The sequence below is a fragment of the Panthera uncia genome (assembly GCF_023721935.1).
Source record: "Panthera uncia isolate 11264 chromosome A3 unlocalized genomic scaffold, Puncia_PCG_1.0 HiC_scaffold_11, whole genome shotgun sequence".
NCBI lineage: Eukaryota > Metazoa > Chordata > Mammalia > Carnivora > Felidae > Panthera > Panthera uncia.
In genome coordinates this window covers 91,230,607-91,258,460 of record NW_026057578.1, presented here as the reverse complement: position 1 = coordinate 91,258,460, position 27,854 = coordinate 91,230,607, and positions in this window count along the sequence as shown.

Genomic DNA, 27,854 nt, shown 5'->3' with positions numbered 1-27,854 from the left:
TAACTTCGGGTTACACAAATAGGCCAAAGAAATCACTTCAGCAAAATAAATACATGTGAAGGCAGGAATAAGAATGATACATTAATGGGTATTTGAGAAGACTTGGTGGACTAATGCGCTACTCAACCTTAATGAGTCACCCTGAAGGATGAAGAGTGAGGAAAATAGGCTTCATATCCCCAGACACCTTGCTTACATTACCATGTATAGGGTAAGTGTTAAACATTTAAATGTACAGGAAGAATATTTGTAAGAATGTAGAAGTTGATTCATGTATGTTAAATCGCTAAAGTTCCTAAATAAAAATAATCCCATCATCACTTTCAGACTTCATCTCCAAATAGGAAGATGAAATGATATAGTCATGATATTTAGTGACTGAACAATATTAAAACTGATATGCCTGTGGTAAGTGTCATAAAGTTGTAAAAATCTATTTCATTGATTTAAAAAAATCCAGCATCCAAAGTTCTGTGGATGATCAGAATAATGGCATATGTTTTATCACACTATTGGTTCTACAAGTATATTTTTGCCATCTTATTGTTACATATAACATTTGTCTAGTTTGGTAAGATTAGTAGCAGAATGTAACATGTAACTGAAAAACAAAACAGTTTGCCCATTTATGATCTACTTCTGGTAAGCTGCAAGTTTACAAGTACAACAGCATATAGGAATGAAGCTGAACATTTTTTCTTATTGATGGGAATACTTATCAGTGCATCTTAAGAATGTGGTGAGTTCTGGAATGGAATGACATAGCCCTGCACAATATTGGATGATAATGTTCCTGAAATAAATCACACATGTGACTGGTTTTCAAATGAAAATTTCCTCATAAAATAGGAAATGTAAAAAGGGGCTGAGGGGAGAATATGCAGGGTAGCCTGGGAAGTTTCCATGGGCCCGAACTTGAGGGAAGAGAGTGTGTGGAGGAGGGCACGAAAATTATTATGGGCTAGAGGTCCATCGCTTTTGCCCACTTGTGCGTATTGTTCTAAATGCAAAGAGGTCTGGAATGTATAGTCTAGCTTTTTGACCAGAAGGAAATGGAGACAGGATTTGTAATGTAAAGCAGTCTTTATCACCCTTCCTGTGGCCCAAAAGTATTGGGATACTGTCAGAAAATGTGTAACACAAACAGAATATGCCTCATACTGGTTTGCCTTAGGTAGAATTTCAAAGCTGTGTGTCTTAATAGTCACCACATTAAATTGCCCAGGCTTAAGGATGATTTAGAATGAAAAACAACCCTTTTATATACAAATATAAGTTAATATGGCAAACCGCCATTTGGTGTAAATTAACTGCATTTTCAGTGTTTATAGTCATAGATCGAATCTTCAGAAGTAGGCTTGGTTCATTTTGACATAGAATTTTTTTAAAATTAGGGTATATATTGTTATTAGCTTTAAAATCTCAAGAGGCGCCTGGGTGGCTCAGTCGGTTAACCGTCCGACTTCGGCTCAGGTCACGATCTCGCGGTCCGTGAGTTCGAGCCCTGCGTCGGGCTCTGGGCTGATGGCTCAGAGCCGATTCTGTGTCCGATTCCGATTCTGTGTCTCCCTCTCTCTCTGCCCCTCCCCCGTTCATGCTCTGTCTCTCTCTGTCCCAAAAATAAATAAACGTTAAAAAAAAAATTTTAAATCTCAGATAGGAAGATACTTCTTTCAGAAAGTTGCAAGTAAACATCAAATTAAAAGAAAGATATATTCACCTGTGAGAAGAACAAAATTAAATATCCAATTGTGTAGACTAGGTAAATCAAGAACCAAGTATTTACATTACAAGGATTCAGACTTCTTTTTACCATGACATTTTTCAACCCAGATTGATTAAATGTGATTTGCTTATAACACACAATTTAAATAGTTTGGGCTCATGAAAAAAGGAGGTTCAGCACCACAGATTTAAGTCTTGAAGTTTTAATTGTCTCATATTTACCATCATATAAATGAAAACAAACTGGGTAAATACAGTAGAAGAATGAGACACTATAGGCAAAACAGACTTGCAAAAATAAATTTTAAAATTATAAACAAAATATTAGTATACTGAATCCAACATGAATATATATATGATAAATTTATATATTAATATAAATAATATATATAACACATATAATAAAATACATACACTTTAATCTATACAGGCAAACTACCTTGCCTAGTTAGATTATTCCAAGAATGCAAGGTGGTTCACCCGTACAAAATAAATCAATGTAGTACAACACATTAACAGATTACAAAACTACGGAAGGAAAAGCAATTGATCATTTCAGAAGATGCAGAGAATGTAGTGATAAAATTCAATACTATTCCTGATAAAAGCTCTTAACAGACAATAAGTAGAAAAGAACTTTCATATCCTGATAAAGGATATCTGAAACAATTCCCAAAATACACTGTATTGTGATCAATAACGAAATGTAAAAACATTACCTTTAAAATCCAAAACAAGATAAGGATATTCACTATGACCTCTCCCATTCATAATTGTAAGGGCGGTGCTAAAGCATTCAGTAGGAAACACAATCAAATGTAATATTTATAAGATTGGAAAAAAACTAAATTTTTAAAGTTAAGATAAAAAGGGGTAAAAAGAGCAGTGTCCCAATATTAAATATCATGTGTATCTATATGCTTAAAAACAACGTGTTAGAAAATGCAAGAAAAAATTTAAACAACACAAAAATAAGAAAACAAGAAATTCACCCAATAAAAGATTTGTATTCTATTGGAAAAGAATTATATAACTATGTGGAAATGCATTAAAGAAGATATAAGTGACTGAAGAAATATAACTTTTTCATGGATATGGAAAGTTGATATTTTAGCAATGTAAAATCTCATCAAAATGATCCACAGATTCAATGTTCTATCATTAAATTCTGGCAGAGGTTTGAAATGAACTTACCAAACTTACTCTAAAATTTATATGCAATAAGACAGGGCCAGTAACAGTTTAGACACTCTTGAAGATCAGGTAAGTGTGAATTGCAGCAATAAATAAATTGGCCAGTGACACTCAGTAGAGAGCCTAGAAAAACACTCACAGAAATGTGAACCTATGGATCACAAGTAGTATGGGAGTTAAAAGAGAAAAGAAATGACCATTTAATAAAATCATGGTATAATATGTTTTCTGTATATAAACAGTCTAAAAGTAGAAAAGTGACCACCTTAAAAAACGAGGTTTGGAGAGTTGACTTTGGGGAGACACAGCTGTGGGTAAGGTGTGGGGAGATAACCTGTTGACAGAGGGTAATTCAAAGTACTTTAAGTAGTAGAAAGCAAAATCTGAACTTTTAGAAGTCTGCTACAATAGGGGACATGACTGGCTTAAGGGTGCTCAAGTGGTAAAGTGGGGTGGAACGCCAGGAGTGAAATCATAGTCTGAGGATCCCATGGGTAGCAAGAAGCAAAGGTGGTGCCAATGTGGTGCACTGTTCCAGGCATAGGAGCAAGACAGGGTGCAGGATTTCAGCTCTGTTTTGCCATAAACTCTGAACCCCTGCAGGGTCATGCAACCACTTTCCTTGCCTGAGTCAGCAGATGCCTGGCAAGACCCTCCCCCAGAGGAACAGCACCGGTGCACGCTGTGGGGATCCCTAAAATTTGGAGTTTTTAAAGTCAGACACAAACCTGAGATAAAAAATCTCAGACATAGGCAGGGTGAACGCAGGATTCTAATGGAAACTGAGGACATAAGAGGGGTGATTTATTCACCCCTGTGACTCGGGGCCCAATCTTTTGGATCTGAGATCAGAGAGTGAGGTGCCACCATATTCATCCTGCCCATCAGCCGGAAAGCCTTCAGGGAGCAAATACCACCACCACCTCCTGGAGGCTGGAGCTGCTTACTCCAAGCCCCCCCCCCGCCCCCGCCCCTTGGAGGTGCAGTTCCCCTGAAACAAGTCAGCATGAGACTCACCACAGCAGGCCCCTTCCCAAGAAGACCAGTAAAAACAACTCACTTGCACCAAGTCTACTGACCAAAGAGTGCTACAAAGCTTCAGCCCTAAGGGAAATGGGTTCTAGCTTTTTTACTTTTATCCTTTATTTTTTATTGTTATTTTTTCATTTATTTTCCTATTTTTTCAATTCCATTTTTATTTTTTATTAATAGTAATTTTTATTTATACTTTTTTTAATTTTTAGTTTATTTTCATTTTATTTTATTTTATTGTTGTATTTGGATCTCAATTCTTTTAACAAGCAGACCAAAACACACTCAGGATCTAGTTTTTGGGGGGTTTTTTGTTTAGGGGGGTTGGCGATTTTTTTCATTTTTTTCTTTCAATTTTTTTTCTGAACAAAATGATGAGACAGAGAAATCCATCCCAAAAGAACGAATAGGAAGTGGAACTCATGGCCAGGGATTTAATCAATGAAGATATAAGTAAGATGTCTGAACTAGAATTTAAAACAATTAAAAGGATACTAGCTGGGCTTGAACAAAAAGCATAGAAGATACCAGAGAATCCTTTTCTGCAGAGATAAAATAATTAAAATCGAGTTAGGCTGAAATTAAAAATGTTATAACCAAGACGCAAACCCAAATGGAAGCCATAAAAACAAAGATGGACTGGGCAGAGGAGTAAATCAGTGGTGTAGAAGATAAAATTGTGGAAAATAATGAAGCTGAAAAGAGGGAAAGAAAGGTAAAGAATCACAAAGGCAAATTTAGGGAACTCAATGACTTTTTAAGACATAATAATATCATAGGAGTCCCAGAAGATCAAGAGAGATAAAAAGGGGAAGAAGGTTTAGTTGAACAAATTATAGCTGAAAACTTCCCTAATCTGGAGATGGACACAGACATCAAAATACAAGATGCACAGATAACTCCCACTATATTCAACAAAAGCCAACCATCACCAAGGCATATCATAGTCAAATTCACAAAATACTCAGATAAGGAAAGAATTCTGAAAGCAGCAAGGGAAAAAAAACAGTCCTTAACCTACAATGGAAGACAAATCAAGTCTGCAGAAATCAGTCCACAGAAACTTGGCAGCCCAGAAAGGAGTGGCAGGATATATTCAATGTGCTGAATCAGAAAAATATACAGCTAAGAATTCTTTATCCAGCAAGACTTTCATTCAGAATAGAAGGAGAGAGAAACAGTTTCCCAGACAAAAATTAAAGGAGTTTGAGATCAATAAATGAGCCCTGCAAGGAATTTTAAGGGGGTCTCTTTGAATGGGTGGATGGGTGGAAAAAGACCAAAAACAACACTAAAAGTACCAGAGAACATTACCAGAAACACCAACTCTACAGGTCACGCAATGGCACTAAATTCGTATCTTTCAGTAATCAATTTTGTATCCTTTAGGTAAATACCTATAGTGCAATTAATTGCCAGGTCATAGGGTACTTATATTATTAGTTTTTTGAAGAACCCTCATACTGTTTTCCAGAGTGGCTGCACCAGTTTGCATTCCCAACAACAGTACAAGAGGGTTCCCCTTTCTCCGCATCCTTGCCAACAAGGTTGTTTCTTATATTATTAATTTTAGCCATTCTGACAAATGTGAGGTGGTATCTCATTGTGGTTTTGATTGGTATTTCCCTGATGATCAGTGATGTTGAGCATCTTTTCATGTGTCTGTTAGCCATCTGGATGGATGTCTTCTTTGGAAAAGTGTCTATTCATGTCTTCCCCCATTTCTTAACTGGGTTATTTGTTTTTAGAGTGTTGAGTTTGATAAGTGCTTTATAGATTTTGGATATTAACACTTTATCAGATATGTCATTTGCAAATATCTTCGCCTATTGCATAGGCTGCCTTTTAGTTTTGTTGATTGTTTTCTTTGCTGTGCAGAAGCTTTTTACTTTGATGAGGTTCCCATAGTTTATTTGTGCTTTTGTTTCCTTGCATCTGGCAACATGTCTTATAAGAAGTTTCTGTGGGTGAGGTCAAAGAGGTTGCTGTCTGTGTTTGCCTCCAGGATTTTTAGGGTTTCCTGTGTCACACTTAGGTCTTCAATCAATTTGAATTAATTTTTGTGTGTGGCATAAAAAATCACCAGGTTTCATTCTTCTGCATGTCACCGTTCAGTTTTCCCCACACTATTTGTTGAAGACACTGTTCTTTTTTCCATTGGATATTCTTTCCTGCCTTGCCAAAGATTAGTTGACAATATAGTTGTGGGCCCATTTCTGAATTCTTTATTCTGTTCTATTGATCTATGTGTCTGTCTCCATAATTTGGCTATTGTTGATAGTTCTGCTATAAACTTTGTGTACCTTCAAATCTGTATTTAAGTATCCTTTGAATTTAATTTTAATGTTTATTTATTTTTTGAGAGAGAGAGAGAGACAGAGACAGGGTGTGAGCAGGGGAGGGGCAGAGAGAAGGAGACACAGAATCTGAAGCAGGCTCCATCCAGTCTCTGACCTGTCAGCACAGAGCCCAACAAGGGGCTTGAACTCATAACTGGGAGATCATGACCTGAGCTGAAGTTCGACACTTAACTGACTGAGCCACCCAGGCACCTCTGCATTATCTTTCAATAATCACTCTGTAAATGGACTAAATGCTCCAATCAGAAGACATAGAGTGTCAGAAAGGATTAAAAAAAAAAGATCCATTTATATACTGCCTACAAAAGACTCATTTTAGACCTAAATACACCTGAAGTTTGAAAGTGAAAGGATGGAGAACTATCCATCATGCTAATGGATGTCAAATAAAGCCTAAGTAGCCATTCTTATATCAGACAAACTAAATCTTAAACCAAAGATTATAACAAGGGATGAATAAGGGCACACACACACTTTATTTTTTTGGAGCAGTGTTAAGTTCATAGTAAATTAAACAGAAGGTACAGAGATATGCCTCTCTTACTGTAGTGGTGCCTTTGTTACAATGAACCTACACCTACAATGAACCTACACTGACACATTATAATCACCCAGAATCCATAATTACTCTCAGGTTTATTCTTAATGTTATACATTCTATGGGTTTGGACAAGTGTATAACAGCATGTATCCACCATTATAGTATGATGTACAATTGTTTCACTGCCCTAAAAATCCTGTGCACTCTACCTATTATACTCCCTGCCTCATTCCCTGGCAACTGTTGTTCTTATTATTTATTGTTCTATAGCTTGGCCTTTTCCAGAATGTCATCTAGTTGGAATCATACAATATATAGCCTTTTCTTGGCTTCATAACTTGTTTCTTTTTAGTGCCGAGTAACATTCCATTGCCTGGACACACCACAATATATTTATCCTTTTACACACTAAAGGACATCGGGTTGCTTTCAAGGCTTAGCAATTATGAATAAAGCTGTTATAGACATCCATGGGCATATTTCTGTGTGGAAATAAGTTTTAAACTTCTTTGGGTAAATTCCAAGGAATGGGATAATAGGATCAGATGGTAGGAGTATATTTAGTTTTGTAAGAAGCTACCAACCATCTTCCAAATTGGTTTAACCATTTTGCATTCCCACCAGCAATGAATGGGAGTTCTTACTGCTCCACATCTTTGGTAGGCTTAGTGCTGTCACAGTTTTATTTTTTTGTAGTTTTTTTTTTTTTTTAATTTCAGTTAATTAGCACACAGTGTAATATTAGTTTCAGGTGTACAATATAATGATACAACACTTCCATACAGCAGTCGGTGCTCATCTCAACAAGCGCACCCCTCAATCCCCATCACCTATTCAACCCATCCCCCCACCCACCTCCCTCTGGTAATCATCAGTTTCTTCCCTATAGTTAAGCATCTGTTTCTTAATTTGCCTCTCTCTTTTTCTCCTTTGCTCATTTTCTTCTTCCTTGCATTCCACATATGACTGAAATCATACAGTATTATCCTTTTTTGACTGACTTATTTCACTTACCATAGTACTCTCTATCCCCATCCACACCCTTGAAAATGGCAAGATTTCATTCTTTTTATGGCTGAGTAATACTCCATTCTGTATGTGTGTGTGTGTGTGTATATATATATATACACACATATATACATATATACATACATATACGTATATATATATATACGTATATATATATATGTATGTGTGTGTGTGTGTATATATATATATATATATATATATATATATGCCACATCTTCCTTATCCATTCACTAGCTGAGGGACACTTGGGCTGCTTCCATAATTTGGCTATTGTAGATGCTGCTGCTATAAACAGCGGGGTGCCTGTATCCCTTCAAATTAGGATTTTTGTATTCTGGAGTAAATACCTAAGAGTGTGATTGCTGGGTTGTCGGATAGTTCTTTTTTTTAATTTTTCTAGGAACCTCCACACTTTTTACATCATGGCTGCACTAGTTTGCATTTCCGACAATACAAGAAGGTTCTCCTTTCTCTGCATCCTCACCAACATGTGTTGTTTTCTGTATTGTTAATTTTAGCCATTCTGACAGGTATGAAGTTATATCTCATTCTAGTTTTTGATTTGTATTTCCCTGATGATCAGTGATGCTGAGCATCTTTTCACGTGTGTGTTGGCCATCTGTATCATCCTGGGAAAAATGTCTATTCATGTCTTCTCCTTATTTGTTACTTGGATTATTTGTTTCTGGGTGTTGAGTTTTATAATTTCTTTATATATTTTGGATACCAGCCTTTAATCAGATATGTCATTTGCAATACCTTCTCCCATTCCATCAGTTGCCTTTTAGTTTGGCTGATAGTTTCCTTCGCTGTGCAGATTTTATTTTGATGGAGTGCCAACAGTTTACTTTTGCTTTGGTTTCCCTTGCCTCAAAAGACATATCTAGAAAGAAGCTGCTATAGCCAATGTCAAAGAGGTTACTGCCTGTGTTCTCCTCTAGGATTTTGATGGATTCCTGTCTCACATTTAGGTCTTTCATTCATTTTGAATTTATTTTTGTGTATGGTGTAATAAAGTGATCCAGTTTCATTGTTTTTTTTTTTAGTATTAAGTTATCAACGTCATCTAGATTTTCTCCTAGGTTATCTTCTAGGATTTTTGTAGTTTTGCATTTTAAACTTAGGTCTATGATCCCTTTTGAGTTAATTTTTGTGAAGAGTGCAAAACTTATGTTTACATTCACATTTTTTACATGTGGTTGTCTAATTTTTCCAGTGTCATTTTTTTTATTGTTATACATTTTCAAACTTGGTTTTTAGGTTAAAATAGGTTCATGATTATTCTATTCCCTTGGTACAAATAACTTTTTAGCATTAAATTATGCAGGAGTTTTAATATTAATCTGATAGTATTTTTAGAAAAGTGAGCAAAGTAAAAAAAAAAGAGACTGAGTAATCCATTAAATAGAGAAAAATTTTTCAGAGATGAAGCATAATACACATACTTGTAATGAAAGTGGGGAGCAAGAAAGGATCATTTCCTTGACACATAGCAGGAAAATATGTAATGAAAAATATAATTAGAAGATTTATAAATATTAAAAAATAACTACTAAAAATACCAAGAAACACATTTTTATTAGATAATTTATTGGTATAACTGGATTCAAGAAGACACTTCTTGAACTTCATGTTTTGCAGGAAAGTCTTTTTGAATTTTAAATTCTGCCTATAGCCAAAATATCATGCAAGTTTGAAAAAAATGAAATTATCTTCAGTGATATAAAGACTGATGAGTTTTTAAAACCTGTAAAATAAATCTGAAAGAAAAACAAAATAAAGTTATTCAGCACAATGAAAATAAATGCACAAAGTTCTATGTGGGATGCAAATGAAAAAGACATAAACAAAGAATTCAATAATACATATGGGTGAGCCTAAATGAGTCAATTTTCCTATTAAAAGACATAGACTCACAGATTTTGGGGATATATAGCCCTAGGGTATTTCCAAGAGAAATATTTAAAAATATTACAAAAAATGGTTGAAAATAAAAACATGGAAAAAGAAATGCCAGAAAGAAATACCTAATACAATAAAAAGTAGCTGTATCAGTTTTAATTGTAGTAACATTAAAAATCAAGGGTAAATATTTTGGAAATGTCAAACTAAATTTCTTAGTTTGTGTGGTGGACTAATGGATATACATTTTACAATTATACTAATGAATAACTTGTATGTGTCAAATATTTCATAATTTAGAAATGCAAATCAAATCAAGTAACTTAGACATGTAATCAAATTTCACTGTAATTTAACAAATTAAAAAGTAAAAATTTTCTTATATATAATTCCTAGATATTAGTTATATGTGTATATACATATGTGTATGCTTTTGTTCTAGCGTCAAAGTATGCCCACAATTTTGCTCTATGGACTTGAGATATATATTGGTATAATTATCAGTAACAAAGTAATTGTCCTTTATTTGTGAAAAACATAAGTAATATAATCACCCTGCTATATTGAGGTCATTGCATTGTTTTTAATGTTATATACTGACTTTTTTCTGTTAGAAAAAAAAATCCCATCTCTATGCATTTGAAATGACTTTAACTTTGAAATTAAATGTTTTAAAATCCCTAGTAAATAAAATGGGATATTAAATTTAAAATAGAAAAAAATAATGACAAACCCATATTCAAATTAGTTTATTTCTTGTTTTAGAGACTTCCAGAAATGTATCATTAAAAATACACTCACAATTTCATGGGGTACCTGGGTGGTTCAATTGGTTAAGCATTGGACTTTGCCTCAGGTTATGATCTCAGGGTTCACAGGTTCGAGGCCTCCATTGGGCTCTGTGCTGACAGCTCACACCCTGGAGCCTGCTTCAGATTCTGTCTCCCTCTGTCTCTGCTCCTCCACCATTCACACACTCTCTTTCTCTCTCGCTTTCTCAAAAATAAGTAAACATTAAAAAAGATTTTTTAATACTTTAAAAATACACTCAAAATATCAATCATACTGCACACAATTTTTTAAAATGTTTTAAATATCTAAGGCATAGTTAACTTTTTTTTCCCCCTTTCTTCTTGCTTCTTACTACTAGTAACTAAGGTGGGGCAGCTTTGGAAGAAGTCATCCAGAGGAGGTGTCCAGTGAATTACTCTTGCTGGACCCAGGCAATCTGAGACTCTTCCCTCCCTCCCATGTCCTTGGAATGTGCATTCTGCTTGCCTTTCCAAAAATAGAAGCTGACCTAAGGATACAGCCTTCACAGTGATGTGTTATTGTCATCATCTGGACTGTATACATGACTGAATCCTTAAGGCCTCTATTATAAACTTTTAAGATCCTGGTGGGCAAAAGCAGAGATCTATTCATCTTGCAGCCGCCCAAGACAAGCCTTACTGGTAAATTCCCTTGCTTATTAAACCTGCCACCTCCCAACCTGGAGGCCCTGCCTCTCTCTTCAGCCTCTCCTTCCCTTCTGTGTGCATAGCCAATTCGTACACCAACAGGTGGACTTGGCTAAAGCACATCCTTGAACAATTCTTTCCATGAAATTGTCTGGTTGTCAATTTTCTGAGTCCTTTTATTTCTGGAAGTATATTTAGTTACTACTCTCATGACTGCTAATTTGGCCAGACAAATAATTTTAAGTTTAGAGTGATTTGCATTCCATTCATCATTTTGAAAACCACCCTTGTTACACTGATTCATTATCATAGTGGCTGCATCTTCTTCTATCCCAAATTATCTTGGCAGCGGTATTTTTTCACCAATTTTGACATGAATGTATTGAACAATTTGACATATGTGCGTAGGATTTCCTTCGATTCAAGAGCATATTCTTCTATAAATTTTAGTTTTTGTTTTGCTATTCTTGCCCTATTCTGGTTCTGGATTTAGGAGTTTCATTTATGTTATTACTTTTGCCTGCTCTAGTGTTCATTTCTTAATCTACAAAAAACGATTTCTCCTTTTTAGTGAATTTTATATGATTTTATTCAGATCCTAAGTATCTTTATTTTTTCCTAGATTTGTCAAAGACTGAAAACTTTGTCTTTTGATTTTTCCATACAAACTATTTTTCCTTTCAAAATTTCTGCTTGATATATCTTTATTTTCTTCCTTTTCTATTATAATTTTATATTTTATTAAAAAGATAATTTTATATTTTATTTGGAAGTTTAAAATTTACTATTGATAAAATACACTGTTAAATATTCTCTATGTGAAGATAAGAATATTAGGTTATCTTTGCTCCTAACATTTTTTACACATTTTCTTTTACATCAGTTTTATTAATAATATAAATAATCACGTTAACATATTAATTAACACACAATACTATACATTTTCAAAATAGAGCACATTACATTGAAAACGTATTTTCAGGAATTATTTTCATCATTAGTATTTGCTTTGAAATGATATATTCAAAGTAGATTGAGCCTTATTTTGCCTACCTGTGGATTCAATACTCATTAATATCATTTTCATATATTGATATCTTTTTTCTTACTTTTCTATTTGGATTTATCCTTTGGTTTTAGTACTTTTTAAAAAAGTTTTTATTTAAATTCCAGTTAGTTAACATACAGTGTAGTGTTAGTTTCAGGTGTACAATATAGTGATTTAATACTTCCATTCAACAGCTCAACATTTGGCATAGACATATAGCTACAGTACCTTTTGATTCTTTAAGCATCTCAGTATCATTATGGTTTGCACACATAAGAACTCTTGTAATAATAAAATTACAGAATTATGGCATTTTCTCTCAAAGCTTTGAGTCATTTTCCCAATATTTTTTGGCTAGTCAGTCTTTTATGGAAGAAGACTAAACCTTGCTTTGTTTTCCCTATAGAAGTATCCCTGTTTATAGCTTTCTCTTGTCACGTTGCTTGTCAGCTTCTAAACTTAACATCTTGAAAAGATAGAGCCAAATATGTAGATATATATCTATTTTACATTATAATTAGGCATTAAACATGGTGTTCTTATAATTATCTTATTATGACTACTTCCCTACCCCTGAACAAATCAGTATCTGACAGCTCACTTCATCTTCCTGGCTGTTCTCCAAATTACTAACAGTCAGATCATACCCATGCTTAGACACTGCACTATGAGAGGAAAATCTTTATATTTTAATAGTTATTATTAATTCATGTAATTTTTTATTTTAGAAACTATCTTAAGTAATAACAGAGTAGAGTAAGATAAGTGATTTTGAAGATTATGAGGGGTCTTTGTTGTTGTTTTGGTAAATGCCTGCTTATATGCATGGTGACCTCTTATGTGATATCCATAAAGCAATAATGCTTAAGAAATTCTCATGTTATGTATTTATAATCACATCTGAGCATATAAAGAAGTCTATCTCCTTGATAATGTTTTTAATTAAGGTTTTGTATTATTTTCATCATTATACACAATTAAATAGAAATATTTATACTATAAAAGTTAGCAATGAAGCAGTTTTTTACCCTGTAAAATAAAGATTATTACTTTTGTTAGATTTATAGTAGTTGCAGATCAAATGAACTAAATCTGTGAAGATTCCTTAGTTGTCACAGAGAGATCTAAACCATAGTGAAGATGAAGCTGAGTCCATACTAGCATTGCTGGCTATTTTATATGAATCCAGCATGAGAAAATATGTAAGTAATTCAGCTGAAAAATGTTAAGATTGTACCACTATGACTTCTTTTATAAAATTCAAACTTTTTAAAATGTTTGTTTTATTTATTTTTTATTGTTTATTTTATTGTTTCAGAATCTTTGTTTAAAAAATACCTTTGGATATACTTAAATTATTGACTAGAATGTTTTCTGTCTCTTTGATGAATCACTTCAGAAAAAAATCCAGTTTTCCTTATTCAGAGTTTTATTTTTCATTTTAAGTACAGTGATTGAAATTTAGTTTTAAAAGCTCTTGCTTTTATTTTCAGTCCCACTGCCAATCTTTCAACAGTTCACTTGACCTTTCTTTTCAATTGGTAATAGTGGTGGAAATAATGACTTTCTCCTACTATAATGATCATAAGAGAACAAATAATTTTTGTAATGACAGTCTGCACTTAGTGAAGAAATGTTCTATAAAAGAGAGATTTATTATCATTATTATATAATTTTCCTGTGTGTAAGGCAGTGTAATCATTAGTCTTTATTTTTATTTCTGGTACTTTCTAAGGACTGTTGAATGTCCTCAAATATGTTTCTTAAGCTCCCTATTTGTCAGACAATGATGGGATCCATGTATGCACATGCTCTAAAAACTTTTTTTTAAAGAGAATTACATATGTTTGGAATGGCACTTTTCCCTTTTTCTCATTTTATTAATTTTCCTGGTAGTTGATGAGACTCCATTTTTAACTCCAATGAGAAGTGTCTAATACTCTTTCTTCAATTGATTTTCCTTTATTTGCTGTTTTCTTCGTCTAGAATCCTTATGTTAAGCATAACAATTGTCTTGAAATTTTTTATAACATTCATTAATTTAAGCTTTTCCTTTTATTTTTGGAAGAATTCTCTCTTAATGCAATATTCTGCAGTAACTGCTGTGCTTAATATGCCCCTCATTGCTTTGAAGAATTAAGCAGTCATCCTTTTTAATCTAAGCAAATTTGTGATCACAAATTTTTTCTCTACCCAAAGTTATTGAACTTATTGTTGTTCATAGTATCTAAGTCCTACCAAGAACTTACTTCAATTAAATATTGTAAATTTTTTTTAATTTTGATTGCAACTGTTAATGACTTTGAATTTCTAATGCTATTTTCTTCTTTTGAAACCTTTGATCCATTAAATATTTTTCTATCATTTCTTGTACTGGCATTTACAAGCTTATATTTTTTTTTAATTTTTTTAACGTTTTATTTATTTTTGAGACAGGGAGAGACAGAGCATGAACAGGGGAGGGTCAGAGAGAGGGAGACACAGAATCTGAAACAGGCTCCAGGTTCTGAGCTGTCAGCACAGAGCCCGACGCGGGGCTCAAACTCACGGACCGCGAGATCATGACCTGAGCCGAAGTCAGACGCTTAACCAACTGAGCCACCCAGGCGCCCCAACAAGCTTATATTTATAGGTAAATGGCATGGGTTTTGAGTGGGATGTGGGGGCCACAATTCAAGTATTTAGTCTATATAAATGTTTGCTTTAAATAAAAATCAAAATTTTAGTATAACATCAGTTTACTTCTTTCTTTTCTTCCTTTTTAATTGGTAGTTTTTGCTCTTCAAGTGATTTCTTGCAAAATGGTATATGAACCAATATGGAGAATGAAGGACACAACACACACACACACACACACACACACACACACACGTATACTCTACTAAATAAATAATCACAAAATTCCTATTTCTCAAGTTAATTCAAAACCTTTTAAAACCCTTGTTTTTTTTTAATTAAACTTAATTATTTTCATTACTTATTTATTGAGGAGCATTTCGTTACCAGACAGTGACCATCACCATCTTTTTTTCTGTAAGTCATTTGCTTTATAATAAATTTGGAAGCAAACACGGTGACTTTGGAATTCTGTAAGGATATATAAAAAAATTGACACAATCCTAACACAGCCTGTCATCACCTAAGCATGCCTTCTAGAATGATGTTTGACTACTTCACACTTCTATAATAATGGCCTAATTATTGTACTGTGAAAGATTACACCTCAATAAGAAACATTGAACTCTTTAACCACTTTCCATGAATTTAATTATTTCAAAGTATTAACAAACTAGTGAAAGAATTAATCAAAACCATATAAAGTATTATTTCTCATGGATAGGAAAAAGAATAGGATAAAGTAAATTAAATCTAACTCCTAAGACTTTCTAATGATAAGGACATTAAATATAAAATATTCCACTTCAAAATATTTTCAGAGATGTTATACATGGTGAGAGAGAGGGGTGCCTGGGTGGCTCAGTCAGTTGTCTGACTTCGGCTCATGTCATGATCTCATGGTTGGTGAGTCTGAGCCCCGCTTTGGGCTCTATGCTTATGGCTCAGAGCCTGGAGCCTGCTTTGGATTCTGTGTCTCTCTCTTTCTGCCCCTCCCCCACTCATGCTCTGTCTCTCTCTCTCTCTCAAAAATAAACATTAAAAAAATTAAAAATTGTATCATATACAATTTTCCACTTTATTAACTTGATTATATTACAGCAAAGGAATATTATAGGATTAAATTAAAAGTAAAAATGCAAATCAACTGCACATATAAATTGACCTCAAAATTGGGTTGTAAATATTTTTTAAATGCATCTTTCAGTTTTCTTGTTTTTCATATTATTTCAGAAAAATGATAAATTACAATATATAGATTTAAAAGTTTGAATGCTTATGTAATATATCTCAATCTCAAGAAAGCTAAAATCCCTCAAACTCCTTCCTTCTCTCCTTCCTTCTTTTCCTTTCTTATTTGTTTATTGGTAATTTTGGCTCTAAAATTTATTTGTTGCAAAATCTTACCTAAACTGATATCAAGATTGTAGGAATATATATCTTTCACTGATCCAACTTGGAATGAATATTTATGTATTTCTCTGCAAAATTATTAATGGATTTAGTTACAGGATGCCATCCCTTATCATTTTTAGTATTTTACAGTATATATACTCATTAGTATTTTATAGTGTGAATTTAGCTATTGAATCTCTATCTCCATGCATACAAGAGCCTAAATTATTATAAAATTATAACTTGATAATTGTGATATAGGGGAATTACATGGTGTTAAGAAATTACGGTAATGTAATGAACTTTGAGAATTCAGAGATAATGGAGCTGTGCCTGAAAGATACATGATAATTAGCTAGACAAACCACTTGACTGGAGTTTGGAATGATTGTTTGAAAGGTCATTGCCAGAAGTGAGATTGGCATGTGTAATGGCCCATTAGCATAAGGGAACATGGAGTTACAAGAGGTAAGTATACCTATAGTGGTGACCATGAAAGTGAGCAAGGAGTAACTTAAGGCTAGTGAAAAAGGTAGGGCCAAATATATACAAGTTGGTATATCATGCTGCTGTCCTTAACCCAAGAACAATAGGGGGCCTTTGGAATGTTGACATGGGCAGATTTTACTGATTTTGGAGTTTAATGTTGTATGGAAAGCAATGGGAAGTGGAGTAAGTAGACCTCTTGGAAAACTATAGAAATGGTCTAAGAATAAAATATAGGCTTTTTAGATTGAGGTGAAAATGATGGGTATTAAAAATAGTGAACAGATTCAAGAGAGATTCAAGATATGGATACAAGGGAAAAGATATCAAGAAAGAAATCAATGCTCATTTATTGAACGAACTGAAGGATAATTCACTAATTAGAACAGTTCTGAGTGAGAAGAAATCATGAGTTCTGTTTTGGACAAGTTGGTATGAATTCTTTTTGAGACAACCAAGTAAAGATTTTAATAAAACAATTGATATACAAGGCTGAAGCTTAATTGGAACTGCTGGGCTGAAGATATAAATTTGTGAGTTATCATTTATACGTGACCGTTGAACTACAGATATACATATATAATTGCCTAGGAAGCCAGAAAGTTAAAAGAAAAGAAGGCCTAAAGTTGCATATAACGTATAAAAATTAAAGAGTAGAAATCTCAAGGTAAAAAGAAAAGAACTAAGAATATAAAGTGGAAAATCAGGAACATACTGAGTCATGATATTCAAAGAAAAAGATATTTTCAAGAGGGAGCCATGAGAGCTATGTCACTTCACTTAAAAAAAGACACTTATGCATTGAAAAAATATATCTTTTGCATTTATGAAAGATCATTGACATAAAATATACTCCAAACAATGAACAATTGTGTAACATGGATGACTGATCAGATACTGGTTGTAAAGCTAAAGCAAGGCCCTAGGTGCCTCATTATGACAAGCAATCTTTTAGTTGTAGATTCTTGGAGAGTTTAGCAAAAGGCTACATAAAGTGAAGCTGGTGCTGATGGAAAGAAGGGGAGAAGATTGAATGGGGGTGTATCTCAGGACAGAAGTACTTTGTTATTTTAGCAACTACTATGGACATAGTAGTTATTCATTCCTAAAGACAAGTCCTGGTGATTAGTAACTTTAGAAAAATCTTATTCAATAAATAGATGGACCAGATGTCATAGTGGATAAAAATGTGAGTGAAAATAAGAAAATAAAGTTGTAATATTGGTAAGGTTTTTATGTAACATGGCTAAGAGACACAAGTATGTAACTAGATGGAGATAATCAGTGGAATAAAGTTGCTTTGTTTAAATAAGAATATGCTTTAAAATCAGTGTGACTGGCCATTTTGAGAAATAGAAGAAAAACAAGCAAAAGATTACATAATACATATCTTAAATGATAGTGAAATGATTACTCGTAGAAAGAGAATGGTTCTTTTACTTTAAAATGATATAAGAATAAAAAGGTAAATAAGAGTGGAAGGTAGATTGGAAGAATAAAATGACCATTGTGGAGAATAACAGAGTAAATTGACCAGGGAACTCACTGATTTGCCACATTTAGAAATTTTGATTATAGATCGGAAGCTGAGTCAATTCATCATGCTGTGAATTTCTGTAGAAATTTGCACCTCCGTATTAAAAATATTTTTAAACTTTATAGTTTCCTAATGCCTCAAGATTCCTACAAATAGGCTTTAAACACCCTGCTTAGGTGACCAGATGCACCAGTGATAAAGCTGGTTGGTTTGTCCTGATTCAAATTCCCCTTCTCGCCTGTCCTGACTGTGAGTTAATGACATTCAAACTTATCAGTAAAATCCCCTCATGCCTTTTGTTTAAGTACTGCACCCTGACCCTCATGAGTCCACACACTCTCAGCTCCCCACCTGCTTGGTTGAGCCCACTGCCCTGGTGCTCCTCACATGTTACTGACTGTGTGGTGTGCCATGCCTCCCTCTTCTAGGAATTCAGAATATGATAAATCTCTTCTCCTTTTGTATTGCCACTTCATAGTGCTATTCTGCCTCTGCACCAGACTGATCCTCAAAAATACCATTTTAAGTAACAAGTATTCTTCAAAAAATAATCTCTCTGGGGTGGGTGCCTGGGTGGCTCAGTCACTTGAGCATCCACTTCTTGATTTTGGCTTAGGTCATGATCTCAGGGTCATGGGATCTAGCCTCGTGTTGGGCTCCTTGCTAGGTATGGAGCCTGCTTAAGATTCTCTCTCTCCTCTCTTTTCCCCTTCCCTGATCATGCACTCTCTCTCTCTCTCTCTCTCTCTCAAATTAAAAAAAATAAGTAAATAAAAATAAAAATCTCTTTGTCTCTTCAGATACATGCATGAAGAAATGGGAGAGTTGAATTCATCTCTGGTTGGATTGTTATCAGATGGGTGTAATGAAATGAGTGGTAGGAGAGCAGTGGAATCTAGGGTCCTATTCAAAGATCATCCATTGGTAAAAGCATGGACCCAGACATTGTGGAAATCAAAGACAAATCTAAGACAGCAAAGATGAGGATTATCAATACATGTAAGCAGAAACTACAATTTGATGGCTCTTTTGGCTTCCCAGTACATTTTCTGTTAGATGTGGAACAACAAGAAGGGATATAATCTCTCCAAAAACCTCTTATTTATCAAAAATATTTCTGGGGTGTCTGGGTGGCTCAGTTGGTTAAATTCAGGTCATGATCTCATGGTCATGGGTGGAGCCCCACATCATGGTCTGTGCTGAGCATGGAGCCTGCTTAGGATCCTCTCTCTCCCTCTCTCTCTCTGCCCCCCACTCCCCACTCATGCTCTCTCTCTCTCTCAAAATAAATAATAAATAAACTTTAAAAATATTTCTGAATGGATATTATTGTATTATAGTCTCTCCTGATGAAATTGAATTGAGCAAAAGTGAGATAAAAAGAAATGTTCACAGATAACATCATGTATTTAGAACAAGATTCAAATTTTTAAAATAAAATTTGTCAATGTTTATTTAGTTTTGAGAGACAGAGACAGAGCATGAATGGGGGAAGGCAGAGAGAAAGGGAGACACAGAATGCAAAATAGGATCCAGGCTCTGAGCTCTCAGCACAGAACCTAATGTGGGACTTGAACCCAAGAACCATGCGATCATGACCGGAACCAGTCGGACACTGAGCCACACAGGTACCCCAAGATTCAGATTTTTAAAGTCGCAATGTTAGACTTAAAGAACTGTTTGTTATAAAGGACATTTCTCAAGCTTTATAACGACTTATAATTTTTTACTAAATTAGTAATTTCAAGTATTGTATATTGCATTATCTCAATATAATCCCCTTTTCCATGAAGTTTTCTCTAAACTCCATAAATTAATTCTTCAGATAATTCTGGATAAAGGATAGATACTATTATTGTTTTCAGATAAATTACATAACAATTGAATATTTATTTGTTCATAAGGGTGCCTTTATTCTGTATATTTCTTATCACTTTTACCAGAAAATGAAGGGTCTACATTTTCCCTTATTATGTATAGTGGAGGGTTTGAGAGGCTGTATGCACAAGGATTTAAGCCAGATCCAAAAATTCTTAAAAAATAAGTTTTAGATAAGGAAAATATTTTTAACGTAACATTAAATATAAGCAGTAAAGAGGTTAAAATACATCTTTTCAAAAATATATGAGGTAAGAGATATCTAAAGGGTAAGTATGTTATCTGTATTACCCTAAATTTTACTATCTAAACATGTTTTTTTTTTAATTTTTTTAATGTTTACTTTTTGAGAGAGAAAGAGCATGAGTTGGGGGAGGGACAGAGAGAGGGGAGACACAGAATCTGAAGCAGGCTCCAGGCTTTGAGCTGTCAGCACAGAGCCCGACATGGGTCTCAAACTCACAAACTGTGAGATCATGACCTGAGCTGAAGTTGGATGCTCAACCAGGAGCCACCCAGGTGCTAAATTTTACTATCTAAAATGCAAATGAAGGAAACTAAAATACTCAATGAAAGTAAAGGGGAAAAGTAAAAAAAAAAAAATGACACAAATGTATACAATTTAAAATAAATGAAAACATATATAGAAATAAAACTAAGAAAAACTGCCACAAGTATAATATTAGTGTTCTATATCCATGAGAAGAAAAGTTTAAAATAAATAGAATACATGAAAAATTAGAAACAAGTAATTTTGTTTTAAATCCTGAAAGTTGGGAGAAAAAGAAAGGAAATTATTTCCAAGTTTCTTCAAACATAGCTGTTTTAGAAAATATTAAAATTGATACAGAGTATGTTAAGGAGTTAGAACTTGAGCAAGTAGGAAAGTTATTTTTGTGAATCCAGTATTCTGAAGAGGGCCCATGTCTCTGAAGAAGAAGATGAACAAAAAATTCTGAGATCTACAACCTCTAAATCTTGACTTCTTAATTTTGATGCAACCCATCACCGTTTTCGTTTAGCTTTTGCACCCTTTATATATGCTATTCTTTTTTTCTTTAATTTTTTTTCTTAATGTTTATTTATTTTGGAGAGAGAGAGAGACAGACAGAGCATGAGTGGGGGAGGAGCAGAGAGAGAGGGAGACACAGAATCTGAAGCAGGCTCCAGGCTCTGAGCTGTCAGCACAGAGTCCAATACACGACTTGAACCTATGAACCGTGAGATCATGACCTGAGTCGAAGTCAGACACTTAACTGACTGAGCCACCCAGGCACCCCTATGCTATTCTTGTCCTACCCCCAAATTGACAGACTACTTTTTGAGCTTTAGAAAATTACTTAATTTTTTAAAAATTTATAATTCCCATAGACTGTTATTGTTAGTAATTTTTTATTAAGAAACAGGAAAGAACTAGGGTAACCTAAAATTAAACAAGACATAGAGATACAATAGATATCACATATGAAAAGATGGGCACCAAACATATGCAGAGTTCAAAAGTGTTTTGCTTGTTTTTGTTATGTTTTAAATGTGTTATATAACTGTAGAATTCACTAGCAACACTGAGTATATAAAAGGGTCTGGTTGATGGAAGATAAGTATATCTGGAGAGAATTTCTTTGTAGAAAGTTGCTATTGTGCTATAAATGCCACTGTTCCCAAGAAGAAAGTATGTGTATGTGGGATGAAGTTCCAGCCTCCCACCTTAAGCCCAGTGAGGATACTGCAAGTGGGAAATTCAGTGATATTCAAAGGAGTTAGTTAAGGTAAACTGAAGTGTTATTCCTGTCTGGTAAATCTAAAGGATAAAAATTAAGCCATCTGCTTTGGCAATGAGGTAGAGGACCAAGTGGCTACTATGTTAAGATTAAATTGTGCTCCTGAATGAATGAATGAATGAATGAATTTAATTTTAAAGTGTATTTATTTATTTTGAGACAGAGAAAGAGAGAGAGAGAGAGAGAGAGAGAGAGAGAGTCAGCATGCATACCAGTGGGGAGGAGCAAATGGAGGGAGATATAGAGAAAGAATCCCAAGCAGACTCTGAGCAAATCTGTGCTAACAGTGCAGAGCCTGATGTGGGGCTTGATCTCATGAACTGTGAGATCATGACCTGACCCGAAATCAAGAGTTGGGTGCTTAATTGGCCAAGCCACCCAGGCACCCCTACAATTTATTTTTTTTTTAATTTTTTAAAGTTTATATACTTATTTTGAGAGAGAAAAGAGAACACAAGTTGGGGAGGGGAAGAGAGAGAGAGAGAGAGAGAGAGAGAGAGAGAAAGAGAGAGAGAGAGAGAGAGGGAGAATCCTAAGTGGGTTCCACACTCTGCACTGAACCTGACCCTGGACATGATCTCAAAACTGTGAGATCATAACCTGAGCCAAAATCAAGAGTCAGACACTTAACAAACCTAGCCACCCCAACATCCCAGTGTTCATAGAATTTATTGAGCAAAAAATATGTGTGGGCCATGAAAGAAAGGGGGCTAACATTCAAATACCTTAAATTGTCAACAAAAGGACTGCACAGGGACAAATAGTTTTTGCTAGAGAAGAATCTAGATGTGTACTGATCAAGTAGGGATGAACCACTGATTCAAGAAAGTGCATTAACTCAGGTCAAGGGAATTGAAAAAGGGTAACTGCCAGAAGGTAGTAGTGTCTCCAAAGAATCCAAGAAAGCATTCTAGTAAAAATCTTAACTCATAGAACATGAAGAAGCCAGGTTATAAGAGTGTCAATGAATAAACGTACTACTCTCTAACTCTTCTCTTTCCTCATTTAAGCTTAAGGGGTCAGGTAGTCTTTTGCCATTTGGGAAAGAGGTGAGCAAAGTAGAAGCAAATGCCACCTCTACCCCATCATTGCCAACACAATCACTATAAACTGAAAAAGAAAGTAGGCTACATTTATCGTTAATGAATCACAATCATCAAGACATTTTCTGAAATAACCAATGCCATCACAAAGTACATTTCTGAGTGTCTCAAGCCCCCCAGGAGGAACAATCCTACTGGTTTCTACTTTTATCCAGACTCTTTTTACCTATGGCTCTTTACAGTTCATTATCTGACTCAATCTCTAACCTCTCATGATCCCCCAAATATACCAATTTGTAATTCATGATCAAAGCAATCTACAACATCTGTAGCCCCATCTCCGAACATTTGCTTTCCCATTGCTACACTGTTATTGTTGTTGTTGCTGTTGTTTATGACTATCTCAAGAAAATAACTACCTTTATACCTATACCCCAAATATAAGTCAAGAAGTAGGACAATTGCCATTCTTGTCCCAGATGGCATCTTCCTGCCTTTTCCTAAAATCCATCTAATTCTTTGAGGTTATCAACAAGGCCATTCTCCTTTTTATCAGTGGATGATTATCAGGACTAGATCACTGTCTTTCCTTAACACTTCTTACCATCCTTTGGGCACAGCCCATCATCAGCTTCACCACTAAACTTTCTGAGTTACCCATCTTTAAGGATCTGCCCTCCTTTTAGTTACACCTTCCCTTGACCTAAGCATTTCTAAAGTGAGATTACCTCTACAATCTCATTGTCTGATTCCCGATCACTACCTTCTACCTTCCTTTAGTAACTCCACCCCCTTAACATGTCATTCCCAGTGCAGCCCCCAATACATCCATCTACCATTTGTTCACAGGCCATTGCCCATGTGCATCCCCTCACCTATCCCCTCCTTGTCTTCATCTTCCTCCACAAAATCTTCTATTTTTCCCCCTAAATTCATATCTACAGTCTTCTTTCCTCTTACAATATCTTCTGAATCCGAAATCTAATCCCTTCATAAACTCACTAAATTGTATTCCCTCTGCAATTAACACACTTCTTTATACTATAATCTATTTTTTCCTTTCTGCTTTCTTATTTCAATCAGTACAATAGCTGAAATATTGACATCCTGAAAGAAAAAAAAAACCTTTTGAATCTAGATTTTTTATCAGTTGACTTCTTAATCTCATATCCTTTTTCATAGTAAACTTACTCAAATTGTGCAATGTTTTTGTTATCTCCACTTTCTGATCTCCTGCTCTAAAAGTCTCTTCAGTCTAGCTTTGCCCCCACTATGTCTTATTGATCCTCTTTTCAAGATCACCAATAAACTCCCCAGCTTCCAATCCAATCTTTAATGAGTAACATTTGAAAAAGATGGTTCTTCTTTTTTATTTTTTGAAACATGTGAAATAATTAGGCATAAAAGAAGAGAAAGTAAGCCAAAATAATTGTAAGTTTATTTTAGAATATTTTGGGTTTAGTTTAAAAACATATGTATGTAAGTATTTATTTCTGTGTGATAGGCTCTATCTTGATCCATTGGAGACCCTTGATCCACTGGAGAGCTCAGCAAAGTGGAGAGCATATGATGAAAGATTTATACATTTTGCTGTGCCTCTGGATCACCCAAGAACAGGCATACAGCAGAAAAGTCTGGCTGGTAATGGGGTTTTAGCATCCTACAACACTTAGGGGCATATCCATAGGATGTAAGACAAGCCTGTAGAATAAGTAGCAAGAAAAACAAAGGAGAGAGGCCAAAGAGCCAGCAGGATGCAGAAGGGGTGCACCATAGAGAAATCATTAATTTGTAAGAAATGCTCAAAATATTCAGTGTTCAGAAGTACAGAAAAATGAGTAAATTATAAAAACAGAAACAGTGAACTAATTTCTACTGCATCATAATTGAATTTGCAATCAAAATTAAGTTATGTGCTCTGATAAAGCGTGTTAATCACATGCAAATTATTATTTTTACCTTAAGTCACTCTTCAAAATGACCAGATATCATGTTTATTTACAAATGTATGCAGGTATCGCTATGGACGAGTTATGGAGCATATCTAAAAATAGCTTCTGCTTCTGCTTCTACCACCAAATTACCCCTAAATTGAAGAGAAAAGCAGATTCCAGAGCTTGTTTCTTATTATTTCTATAATGATAGGACTGTAATGGCAGTCTAATGATAGTAGTCCCAGTGACTCCATTCAGGGAAAGAAGTGAGAATTGCACATTTATTTTAGCAAATAAGCATGCAGTTAATTATAGCTCTTGGCTTTAGTCCGCCTTTCTCTTGCATTTTTGGAAGCTGGATTCACATAGTTCATTAAAATAGCAGTTTTTCTAAGAGTTACAATGTTTCTTTAAAAAAATAATATGGATATAAAAACTCATTTACAACCTAAGGAGAAAAAGCTTCTCTTTCATTATAAGAGCCCAATAACTACTTTGCGCCTAAACAAATGGACAACTGAATCACAAAGTATTACCAGTATTGATTTCATCTAGCTTTCAAATAGCTTTGTACCAACCACAATAGTTACTTTCCATATAAGCTTTAATTTCTTGCACTATGTATGTCTTGTATTTGTGTGTGCCACTCATTGGAATTTTAATAGACCTTTTATTTTTCAATGCAATTGCAGAATGAGTATTCATGTCATATAAATGTAGTTAAAGATGTACATCGTGCTTCAAAGATCCTGTGATGACAGAATACAGTGAAGATTAAGGGGTCCCCCATAATCTTAGTGTGAAGGAGTGAGAACAAAGGAAGAGCCAAGGTTTTATGTTTGGCAAACTTAAGGGCTTTGTTGGACTATCACAAGCAATAAATACTTCCCAAAAAAGATAAAAATAAAAAGGATTCTAACCACAAGTGATAGAGGAGATGGCAAGATGGCAAACAGCTGAATGTGACTCTATCCATACACTCAGTCTATACAAAGAACTAAGTATTAGTTATAAACTCTTATTTCAGCTCCAACAGCAAAAAGCATTAAGAGAATCCCTTGAATATGTCACACTACCAAGGGTTTGTTGTTGTTGTTGTTGTTATTTGTTTGTTTTTGATCATTCTTAGCCCCAGTCAGATCTATGTTGCCTACTTTTTTATTGCAACCCAGATTCAAGAATACTTTATTTGAGGGGTGCCTGGATGGCTCAGTCAATTAAGCCTTCAACTGTTGATTTCGGGTCAGGTCATGATCTCAGGTTCTTGAGATCAAGGCCCACATTGGGCTCTGCCCTGACAGTGCAAAGTTGGCTTGGGATATCTTCTCTCTCTCTCCCTTTCTCTGTCCCTGCCCCGCTTGTGCATGCACACGCACTCTCTCTCAAAATAAATAAACTTAAAAAAATAAAAGAATATTTGACAGAAGTAAAACTGGAGGGGAATTAAGAGTCCTATCAAGTTCTGTGATCTTTAAGTTTTCACCAACAATATGAACCTACCATTGAAACAGACATTACATGTATGCTTTGGCCCAATGTTTTGTTGTTTTTGAAAATCTGTGATTTTAATCTATCTTAATACTTTCAGAACTTGTAGGGTGCCTGGGTAGCTTCATCAGTTAAGCATGCCACTTCAGCTCAGGTCATGATCTCATGGGCACATTGGGCTGTGCACTGGTGGTGCAAAGCCTGCTTGAGCTTTTCTCTCTCTCCTTCTCTCTCTGCTGCTCCCTACTTGTGTTCTCTCTCTCTCTCTCTCTATCTTTCTCTCTCTGTTTCTCTCTCAAAATAAATAAATACACTTAAAAAAAAGAATTTCAGAACTTGTTAAATCAGATACTAGTTTTGTATGCATAATTTTAGGGTATTTTCCTGATTTTTACTAACCACAATAGTATGACAGAAATAAATATATACAAAATGACACAAAGAACTAAATATGTAAGTATGTTTATGGAAAAATAATGAGGTCACATCCCCTTCAAAGATGTAAAATTCTCACAATCGCTGCCAGTTCAGCCAACTAACATCACCTTATGCCACCACATTTCACATTAAGCAGTTACAAAACTGAGATAAACATAATAGATATGGCACTAGCCTTAACTGTCGGGCTGAAGGGAAGAGTCCTGTAAGTGACTAAAGAAGGGAGCTAGTGCTTTGGGAACTTCAAATGCAATTTGGTCATCATCTTAATAACCTCTGGTACATAAAACAATGTATTCATCCTTTTTGACCCCTAGAATCTATGGGATACATCAGCAGGTAATCAGCATTTTCAAGCCCCTCAATATATGAAATCCTGCAGGCTGCAGTCAGGATACTACTGTCCCTATTTTCTGCGAGGTCCAGCATCAACAATGCATCAGGATTAAGCAAGCAGGACATTAAATAAAACCTGCGTGGCAATTTGCAGAAGATAAAGGATTAAAACGCTCACAGAATGTAATAATATGCAAAGGCACACATATAGTTATGCATACATGAGAATAACAAGGATATGCGTAGTGGTTAAGCAAAGTATCGCTTACAAAACATTCAGATACCTTAGCAACATAATTCAAGCAAAAAAAGAATCTAGGAGAAAAGCTCAGGCTAATGTGCAAAATACCTTGAATCAACCTCATTCCTAAGACTGTATCTTATATATTAAATCTTGCTCACTTTGAATAACCCATATCTGTTTTCACATTAACAAGTTCATTTTAATGGCAAGTGTTTTTTATCCCCTAACATTGCAACTTAACTTTGAATTCAAAACTCTACCTTTTATTTCCCCCTCCATTTTTATGTGTTTTGATGTCACAATTTACCTGTTTTTATATTGTATGTTCATTAACAAATTATAGTAGCCGTAGTTATTTTTAATACTCTTGTCCTTCAGCGTTTATTA